Source organism: Botryllus schlosseri, chromosome 7 (assembly GCF_051294905.1).
Source record: "Botryllus schlosseri isolate E-star chromosome 7, Bs_hap1, whole genome shotgun sequence".
In the NCBI taxonomy this organism is placed as follows: domain Eukaryota; kingdom Metazoa; phylum Chordata; class Ascidiacea; order Stolidobranchia; family Styelidae; genus Botryllus; species Botryllus schlosseri.
In genome coordinates, this window is record NC_137242.1 from 6093935 (window position 1) to 6104966 (window position 11032).

Below are 11032 nucleotides of genomic sequence, written 5' to 3' on the forward strand. Positions count from 1 at the left end.
ATACTGATCCGGGATTCGTAACCATACAACCTGGATCATACTACTCATTCCCGCAACATGGCGACAAAGGACTTGTTTATGTTACTATAAAAATTGGATCAGATCTCAAAGACGCAAATTTTCACGTGGCAAACAATGGAAATGTAATCGTGGATAGCGGTGGATTTTTAAAGAACGCTGTTCGAGGAGAGATCTGGACCGACATTGGGGGTGTGTCTCACGAAAAAAGATGGATAAATCAATGAAACAACTCACAATATGAATCTATGTTTTGCAGTATATTGGCTTTACAGGTTCACCGCTTCAAACTGATATTGCAAATTGTTGGTCCTCGATTGAAAATTGCTTATCACAAAACATTTAAACAAATATTTAATTTTTGTAAATTATTGGGAAATGTCCTGACCATTCATCAAAAATGTTCTACTGTTTTTGAAGGTACCTATATGAACGCAGTGAATGCCATAGTTTTTGTATTTTAAATTTTTGCGCTATGCGTAAGCTGTGCGTTCCCTCTCATTGATATCCTCGGCATCGCGACCTGATTCAAATGTACAAAAGGAAGTTTACGGCAGTCAGGATTGCATCTGGGACCAGATACCCATGGCAATATATTACTTTCAAGCCGCTTTGGCACTTACTTCCATACCACGATCCGGTGATACATAATGATTTTACATTGTACAATGCTAGTAGGAATATATCATTTAAATTTCGTTGTATGTAAAATCTTGACAATTAAAATCTAACTAGATCCCGAAATTCTTGTTGGGACGATTTATGAAACTACGGGCAAATGAATACGATTTTCCAGTGTTGCTTGGTTAAACATTTTCTTGCAACAGGCCTCCATCAGAAGGCAGAGAGAATTCCTTTCAAAAATGAACATGCCGGTATTACGACCGAATGGTCAAAACGATGTGAAGTAGCAAGTTTAGCAACGATTAGTTACGGCAAGTGACGTTCATTGTATACGTAATAATTTGGGTGAGAAAAGCGTTGTCTTCGACTTGACACATTGCTACGACACAATCACTATAAGCGACGTCAATAACGAGCAGTATCATACTGCGATGGTTCGCAAAAATAATGACAATTGTGAAATTTCAAAGCTATTCTTTTTATTTGCATCTTATACATTCTTTTTCGATTAAGAGCGGTTGCAACAGAACATTACCGAGCAATAATGTTAATCCCGAACAGTTGATATCTGGGATTTTGTGAGAAGCATGTTTATTGTTAGAAGGACAACAGATCGATCATGAAATTCAGGGTACAAGTAAACGTGCTTATAGCCACTTTAATCGCCGAATTGCCAGTATGTCGAAAAGGTGTCTGACAGGCCCTGTCATATTTTAAGATGATTTGTCCTCTTTTTTTCAACAAAACTAGAATGTTATCCGAGGACACCCAAATGTCCTCTTTTTTCACAATCCGTATCCTCCTTTTATTTTGAGTACAAGGCGACCTTACAGAGATGACCTAAAAAGGCCTATTCACCTCAAAGTAAAGGCGTAAATCGAGTTTTTTTGTAATTGTGGCGAAGGTTGACTTACAATCGACCTAACGCAACCTGTCCGTGGAAATCCTGTTTTATGGCACAGCCCAGAGGAAGAGTGAGACAAGCTCCCAAAGTGGGCAGCAGAGACCGGAAAGTGGATGCAAGAAAGCGAGGGATAATGAGGAGTGGGAGTGAGCGTGCAAGAAAAGTAGTCCTCGATACCAAAAGCAAATAAACTGAACTTTAAGGAATACACTGTCGTGGCGCAAAAGGCCTGAACAAGCGATAAGCGGCACTGTCGTTGGTGTATCATAATAATTATAATAATAATATTGGCACCTATAATAATAGTGGCACAGACTTGGTAAGTTGACTATTTATTAGCCAACATAGAACCTCACAGCACTTATATAATCCGTATAAATATCAAAAGTTCATGACCTTAATAGTAACTTGAAAAAAGCACCATGTTTTTCGGTTCTGAAAATATGGTAACCTGGATTTCAACGTACCAGATAAGTATCGTCATATGCATTTACATCAAAGGTCTCAAACACGCGGACGAGAACATTTTGTGCGGCCCGCGACGGCATTTTTGATTTTCAAGTATTCGACATTACGTTCAACTGCCCACATCTTTTAAGATTGGTCATTCAAATAATTAAAACGGTTCTTTTCAATGTGTCACTTCAGTGAGCCATAGTTATGCCCCTCAAATGAGCAGTTGCTATGCCCCTCAGCTGATATACGCCCCGGTGTGGCGCGTGAAGTGGAAATGAATGAAGTAGAAATCTTGTAGATCGCCGGTTTAAGGCATTCATGAGCACAAAAACACCGTTTGCGCAATGCGGAGTATTTCTACAATTGACACCTCGATATATTCATTTTATGCGTGCACTTGCCTTTACTCTGTAGTCTTCAATCATAGTCATTACATTTCTTACGACACACTCGCCATATCTGTATTCTACTATATGTAGACAACACCACTTGGTGACAGGAATCCAAACATCGAACAAAACCAGTCTATTAGTCTGCATTTTTGTTCATTGCAGATAGGCTAAAACTTCAGCTCCAAACCTGGAAAGCTATTCGTACAGCACGCCCACAGCTCCCGGCGAGTCCCAAGTCCAAAGAATCGAATATTGCGATTCGAGATTCAACGGCGTTTATTCGACACGTTCGATATGCGGCACGAGATAGACACGTCATCACAATGATTACAGCAGAAGGTCAGACAAAATTGACACCGATTGCGAAACATTGAAAAGACGGTAAATCGGTAAGTCCTGACCGCAAATATCATATTACTCGTGATAGAAATCATTGCCTAACGAAATCACCTATATATGACGGACAGTAAAACAACAAACATGATGATATAGTTGATATACTGCTTGGGGGAAGGGGGATCGGACATCAGTCACGATTAAAATTTTAGAATCAGTGGATGGTCATTTACATCAGTGGTTCAAAATCTTTTTCACCTCGCGGACCGATAAAAGTCAATTCGGTATGGTCGAAAAAATACCAAAGTATCTTTAATGTGACGAATAACAGGCATTGTGTTCTTTTTGGTGGCATTAAGGGTACATATTTGAACTTTGACATAGTGTATTCTGTTGCGACGCCATAGTGAGTGATACTTGAATACTCGAATCGACGCGTAATACGTGATTCAGAATCGAATTACTCAGGTACTCGATTTTGCCCAGCCCAAATTATGACACAGTGCAGAAAATACGTTTCAAATTTCTAAATCAAATTATGATCTGACTAATTAGATGACAAGCATCAAAATTATTTCATTTTTGAATTGAAATAGAAAATTCCTATTATGTTTGGCGGGCCGACAGGAAATGTGTCTCAGACCGGCACCGGCGGTTGAGAACCACTGATTGTTCAACCAAAACGGACAATTGGACAGTCTTTACTGGTAATATCTGCCTATATCCCTAACGTGCTCATGGTACACCAGTTTTCCGGACAAAGCATGGATTCGCAATGACCGAATTTCATAGAGGTCCTAAAGTAAATAGTGCCGATGTCCGACTTTTGTTATTCGGCAAATGAGACTTCAGAGCTCAACAGCGTCCGCGCAATCGAAACAAAAATAGCCGTACAACCAGTTCACTTGACACACTGTCACCCCAAGTTTCAGATATAACAAAAACAAGGCTCGTACAGTATTAGTACTGGTGTCAATCTAATCATTGAAATGCTATATATTGTAAAATCTATACAAGCACCGCCGTATTTCATTCAGCATATTGTACAACCACGTCAACTCCATATATTCTGGCATCTGTGCTGCTGCGAGCAATTAAGATTGGTCAGTGGTGGCATCAGTAGTCTTAAATAGCATGGAAATCGCCACAACGATGATGTGTTCTTTCACCTTATCCAGCGAGGTAGTATTATTTTACTTTATCGTGCTATCGCCCCGCATTGCCTTGGCCTATTCTATATGCACAAGAACGTTAATACAACCAAATACTGATTGTCCATTGCACAAACACTACCGCTTCAAATTTAGTGGCGAGATAGCGCAGTGGTATAATCCGCGGCTGAGTCCGACCGAGGTCGACTTCAGAATTCCGATACCTAAGTGTTGGAGGTTTACCAGGCTCCTCCTCGCCACCTTGTCCGCGTTAGTGGTGTCTTACAAAAAGGTTGGATTGGTGACACAATCACGAAATATACAAAACCTCAATTCAAAACGACGTTGACCTGTCGCGCTCGACTGCGGGCGTGTTATTACATAACGTCAGACAAATACGATTTCTAAATATAGATTAGAAACCAAGTCATGTGATCACAGAAAGAATGTTGTTGTATGCGAGGCACGCGAGTTGTGCGTCCGTTATTTTCGCCGGCTCCGTGCAGATGTGCCGTCAAACAACACGAGGCATTCCTGGTCGTATGCTTTTCTATCACCGTGTCATGGCGACGGTCCGGATTATCACTATCTTTGCGTGTAGTGACATCTGCAGAACGGACATGAATAACTTAGGGCCTCGCAGTCGAGGCAAATATAGGGGGAGCCGGCACAGCAGCACAGGAAACACGCCAAAGCCGGCCTTTCCGAACAAATAACGCATAGCCTTCTGTCTGAGGTTGACGGAGCTGATGTCTCCGGTTTTCTCACCAGATATTGCTTCTTCTCGGAAGGCAAATCGATTTTTCTAAAATTACAAGTCGTTGTATCACACTGGCGGAGTGGACATATGAACGATTGAACGATGAACAGAACAGGCGACACTTCGTCATACGAAATCTGAGCGTATGTGGGTCAAAGTTAAAGGTGGTTGTGGCTGGAGCTTGGGTAAGTGTTAATTATGAGGTTAGGGATAGGCTTCACATTATAAAGTCACATGCTCAAGTGTCGTTTTGCATTGATCACGAATACAAAGCATTCTCCCGACAACGGTTATGGTTTCGGAGGTTGCAGTACATCACGAATGCACAATTGCAAATGCTATATCAGGGGCGGGCAACTTCATGGTCGACGGGCCGGATATGGGAAAATGAAGTACTTTGCGGGCCGGGCTGCAGAATATATACACTAATCACGTATTTATCCACCTATACGAGGAATAAATCGCATTTTATGTAAACTTTAAGTTTGGAGCATAGACCATAAACAACATTTAATGGTTTTATCAACAATAGCTGTTGAAGTCAATCTGTGACCGGTCAAAGTTGTCAACGAGTTCTTTGAACTCTGGCTGCATATCGTATGTAGAAACCCTTAGTAATGACTGCACGTGAACATCAGTTATATTGGAACGCAGCCTTGTCTCGCTAATGTTCATGGTCGAAGATGTATGTAAACCCGAACAGAGCAAGTAGTTTCATGACCCTCTCTCTCAGGTTTGGAAACTTGGATTCATTCTGTGACGCATAAAATTTGTCAATACTTTCAGCTTAGAATTTCTCTTTCAGGGTGAAAACTCTGCGGGCCGCTCAAAATCCCTTCGCGGGCTATATGTTGCCCGTCCCTGTGCTATATGCTGGGTATACGCCAATATTACAAAACTCATAGTGCGTTAGACAGAGCAGACGATGTGGATAGGTTTGTAACACAAACAACGTGCGATATTAGTCAGGATTCCGTTCATATGTAAAAGCCTTACTAGTAGGGTTGCATTTAAAACAAAAATCAATTTAAAACAAACATGTTTAAAAGAAGGTCCTAATTTAAAACATGTTTTTTATTGTTTTTTATGTTTTTTTTAAGTCATGACGTCACGAATATTCAATTGTGACGTCCTAGTCACAGTGGAGTGACATTGACAATTGAATATATAGGGAAAATATAGCTCCTTGACGAAATATCTGTACTATTAATGTCGAACCGACTATTTTCAGGGTTCGAACCATCCCATATCGATATACGCCGGCTATATCTATGGTGGTAATTGTCCGTAGGCTCATACAACATATTTTCGGAAAGTATTTACACAATTATGGCATAATTTTACAACTTAAAAAAAAAACATTTTTTTTAAAAGACCTTTTTTTAAAACACTGTTTAAAACATGTTTTAAACAAAGTGTTTTAAAACACCTTTTATTTTAAATGCAACCCTACTCACTAGCCAAATGAAGTTGTATCTGACGTTAATATACATATTTGCCGCAGCATTGTTGATATGATTGTTGGAAGCAAATAAAAGTGGCGTAAAATATTCGTTGGTGAACGCTAAATTGGAACAATGGTTGTTTTACCGCTAGCAACAACTTACCTATGACCAGACATTGATGACCACGCACTACAATCACTGATTCGTTTCAATCAAATCTATTTTCATGCATACAGAACATCCAGTCTATCATGGCGGACGTATTTGTTATTATCTCCCGCCGAACGCCAATCGCCGTCAATACATTACTCAGAAAGCACACCTATTACGGTCTTTCATTCCTGTTTGCGTAACGATATGTTCTCTTGGGGCAATTCCCTGCACAGACAACCGATGTTCCCACCACTACCTCTTCAAATCTCTTGAAATTTGGTACACGCACAGATGAGCTAATTCCAAACAGGATGAACTTTATTTCATGAAAATTGGACTTTGGGGTCAAAAGTTACGTCACTTTGAAAATTGACAATATTCTGCTCATTTCGGGTCTGCAATTTCAGGTTTTATCACTGCAATATTCAAGAAGGTGTAGCTAGATTTTAGACGACAGTTCAGATACGGTACTTGGATTTATTTGAAGCTTGTCTGATCGTCTATATTTCCAAGTGAAATTTAATGCCCTGTAGGTTAGGGTCAAAGGTTAAATTGAGGGAGAATTTGGTCAATGGTCTAAAATCAGTCAGGCGTTACACGATTTAGACTGCGGATTGCTCAAAAACATATTAAAATATTTTGGAAAATAGGATCTTAAATGAAAGTTTGCTTCAAGGAGACTTCGTTCATAGCTGTTTGATTTTGGTTTTTAGACCGTAAAGTGATGAAATTGCAGTTTCAACAGCACACTTCATTTTCACATGGAAATGCTGTAGTAGTAGGGTGTTTTCGGACATCTATTCTGGGGTGCGTGTGGACATCATGTCTGGGGTGTGTTCCGACATCACGTCTTGGGTCTGTTAGGACTGTGTTGTCATTCGAACATCGTGTCTGGGGCGATTTCGGACTGTTTTGTCCCTCGGACATCGTGTATGAGGGGGGTGTTCAGACACCATGTCTGGCGTGTGTTAGGACTGTGTTGTCACTCTGACATAGTATCTGGGATATGTTTGTGTTGCGCCAGACATGACTCAGACCTGATATCTGCGCACTAATTTTATCCGGACATGCTCCGGAGCTGATACCTGCCCACTAAATACCCCCAGGCATGGTCCGAACCGGATATATGCGCGCTTAATGGACACAGATATGCGTCAGACGTGATACCCGTGTCCTAAACGACGCGTTTTTGCTGATATCTGCGATAGCTGGGTATATCCACAGTAGTGGTGGCTGAGTATATTCACATTCACAGTAGAGATAGCTGAGTACATCCAAAGCTATCTACTTGCGTTGCAAAACAGTCAGAACACACCCGAGCCATAATATCTGGGGTGAGCTCGGACTGTGTTGTCATTCGGACATCGTGTCTGGAAGGTGTTCGGACATCATGCCTGGGGTGTGTCCGGACTGTGTTTTCTACTCGGACATCGTGTCTGGGATATGTTTGTGATACGCCAAACATGCCTCAGACCTGATATCTGCCCACTAGTTTAATCTGGACATGTGTCGTAGCTGATACCTGCGCACCAAATACCCCCCAGGCATAGTCCGGACCTGATATCTGCGGGCTTAATGGACACATACATGCGTCAGACGTTATACCCACGTCCTAAACGACATTTGGCCTATATATGACCTCTATATTTGCGGTTTTTGCTGATATCTGCGATAGCTGGGTATATCTACACTACAGCAGTGATAGCTGAGCATAACCACAGTAGTGATAGCTTTGGATGTACTCAGCTATCTCTACTGTGAATGTGAATATACTCAGCTACCACTACTGTGGATATACCCAGCTATCGCAGATATCAGCAAAAACGCGTCGTTTAGGACGCGGGTATCACGTTTGTCGCATATCTGTGTCCATTAAGCGTGCATATATCCGGTTCAGACTATGCCTGGGGGTATTTAGTGGGCAGGTATCAGCTCCGGAGCATGTCCGGATAAAATTAGTGCGCAGATATCAGGTCTGAGTCATGTCTGGCGCAACACAAACATATCCCAGATACTATGTCAGAGTGACATCACAGTCTTAACACACGCCAGGCATGGTGTCTGAACACCCCCCTCATACACGATGTCCGAGGGACAAAACAGTCCGAACTCGCCCCAGACACGATGTTCGAATGGCAACACAGTCCTAACAGACCCAAGACATGATGTCGGAACACACCCCAGACATGATGTCCACACGCACCCCAGAATAGATGTCCGAAAACACCCTACTACTATTGCATTTCCATGTGCAAATGAAGTGTGCTCTAGAAACTGCAATTTCATCACTTTACGGTCTAAAAACCAAAATCAAACAGCTATGAACGAAGTCTTCTTGAAGCAAACTTTCATTTAAGATCCTATTTTCCAAAATATTTTAATATGTTTTTGAGCAATCCGCAGTCTAAATCGTGTAACGCCTGACTGATTTTAGACCATTGACCAAATTCCCCCTCAATTTAACCTTTGACCCTAACCTACAGGGCATTAAATTTCACTTGAAAATATAGACGATCAGACAAGCTTCAAATAAATCCAAGTGCCGTATCTCAACTGTCGTCTATCATCTAGCAACACCTTCTTGAATATTGCATCGATAAAACCTGAAATTGCAGACCCGAAATGAGCAGAAAATTGTCAATTTTCAAAGTGACGTAACTTTAGACCCCAAAGTCCAATTTTCATGAAATAAAGTTCATCCTGTTTGGAATTAGCTCATCTGTGCGTGTACCAAATTTCAGAAGATTTGAAGAGGTAGTGGTGGGAACATCGGTTGTCTGTGCAGGGAATCGCCCCTTGATCAGCTAGCGGGTGTCGTCTCCTTTCCGGCCTAGTTATGCGGATGGGCCTGCTGTACTTGATTCTATCACAATGTATCGCCGTTTCACTTCGAATTCGCACCAAATCTAAATGTGGTTAGACGGAACTGTATAAGATTGTCAGGCGGTCAATGCATTGCAGAATATCGTGAAATGATTTACGGTTCTTAGATCTCATCAATCATCATTAAAGCGCGACCGATATTTAATTTTTCGGCCGATGCCGATATCTAACACCTTCAACGATATATTCGGCCAATATTCAAATAAGGTGGAATCTACCTCAAAAGGCGCATTTTCAAAACCTCAGAGCATTTATTTCAACAACCTCACGGCCATTCTCATACTTGGACACGAAATTAACTAGAAAAGCTGCATCCGGACACATTGAAAGTGTGAGCTATAAGAAATACAGCAATATTCCCACTCTAGCGGTCAAGGATTATAGTTTTCTGACTTCATATCAGCATGTTGTGACGTCACGAAAATTGCCGATATTTTTTCACCTCCAATGGCCGATACCGATTATTCTTTTAAAGTGTGATATCGACTCGATCTTATCGACGAACCGATAAATCGGTCGGGCTCTAATCATGGTCCGCTGTGACGTGAAACCATGCAATGGGCCGATTGAAACGCGAAAGTTTTATATCAGAAATAGTTCTTGACCAATGATCAGGGTCCAAAATGCGTGGCATCCTTTGCGCAGATGGTCGCTCGGGCAGTCGTTTGTTTATTATTCCGAGATATCTTGAAGTTGCTCGATACCTGGCATTTACGTAATTCGATTACTGTCAATCAATTGTCTTCAAGCTTTTAGCATCACGTTCGGTCCTTTAAGGTAAACTTTATTGAGTGGACAATGGACAAGGACATGCTTGTGCACATAGCGGGACTCTGTATACATAGATCGGCGATTAATCTGACAGAGACTGACACACTCAAGTCTATCTCGAACATAGTCACCTCCCTAAGCAGAGCGGGATCGGGATCTAAACTCCCTGATGACATACTTCAAGCTCGTACGCAATTGTAACTTATCCAATTCAATCGTGCGGTTGGAAATCAAATGAATGTGACTTTCAAAATAAAACGCTGAAACTGGAGGTTTCCACCGTCCGGTCCCCTGCCCGTTTTCGTTTGATCATTAAACGCTGACAATACAAACGAGATCATACGTTCTGACGGTCCTGAAGTCAGGTACCAGCTAATATAAGCTTCTGTCGATTTCACGGCATTTGACACCTATGATCTGGTCACGTAAGTCGCTGAATCCTATCATGCCGACTTATACCAAGTCAATGCGCACACGAAACATCCTGATATCTCAGCTTTCCTACAGCAACTAGAATTCACACCCAATGCCACCTTTATAAAGCTTCCGCACCCAAACATGTACGGCGGTAGGACACTTTAGGTAAACAGAGTGATATCTAGAAGTTGTAGATATCCCTGGTAAAGTTCACACATCAGCTCAATTTTGTCATGAGAGAAATGTTTTGGATTCCATGAGCGGTTATCACGTGATCAAATGCCGATTCGTGCGCTCAATAAATGAGAGAGCGTAGCGTTGCCCAACACGCGGCAACAGCGATCACATTTCAAGAACGACGCAACGTCACTGATCGACCGCATTGGTTTGTTTGCGTCGGACTAGGAAGTTTATGAAGTCTACAAAATCTGACAATTCAAAAACGGATGAGAAACTCCAACATTTTTAATTCATATGTTTCACAAGATAAAGGCATAACATTTATTCAAGCTAATGACCAGACTAAAGAAACTCGACAGTCGACATCAATTAAACAGACGGCAAAATCTACAAGCGTTAGAAAGTCAACCGGCCGTCGTAAATATCGTGCCAAACTATAGATAAATAACCTACGTAGGTTGGTATCCGTAGGTTAGTTATCTATAGCCAAATTGTCAACACCCGGTAGAAATCAACCGTGAACAAATCGCTTAACATGACTA

The 11032-nt window shown here is 41.5% G+C and overlaps 1 protein-coding gene across 2 annotated transcripts in view; it reads right to left on the bottom strand.

Annotated features, from left to right (window-relative positions):
- LOC145443656 (uncharacterized) overlaps positions 1 to 3998 on the bottom strand; it is a 79236-nt gene extending 75238 nt beyond the window's left edge. Inside the window, exon 1 of one of the 2 annotated variants that reach the window (XM_080321595.1) lies at positions 3981 to 3996. The gene's annotated coding sequence lies outside the window, so the exon portion shown is untranslated. Of the gene's footprint in view, positions 1 to 3980 lie in introns of both variants that reach the window. The other variant, XM_080321594.1, reaches the window with a different exon arrangement.
- Positions 3999 to 11032: the final 7034 nt, after the last annotated feature.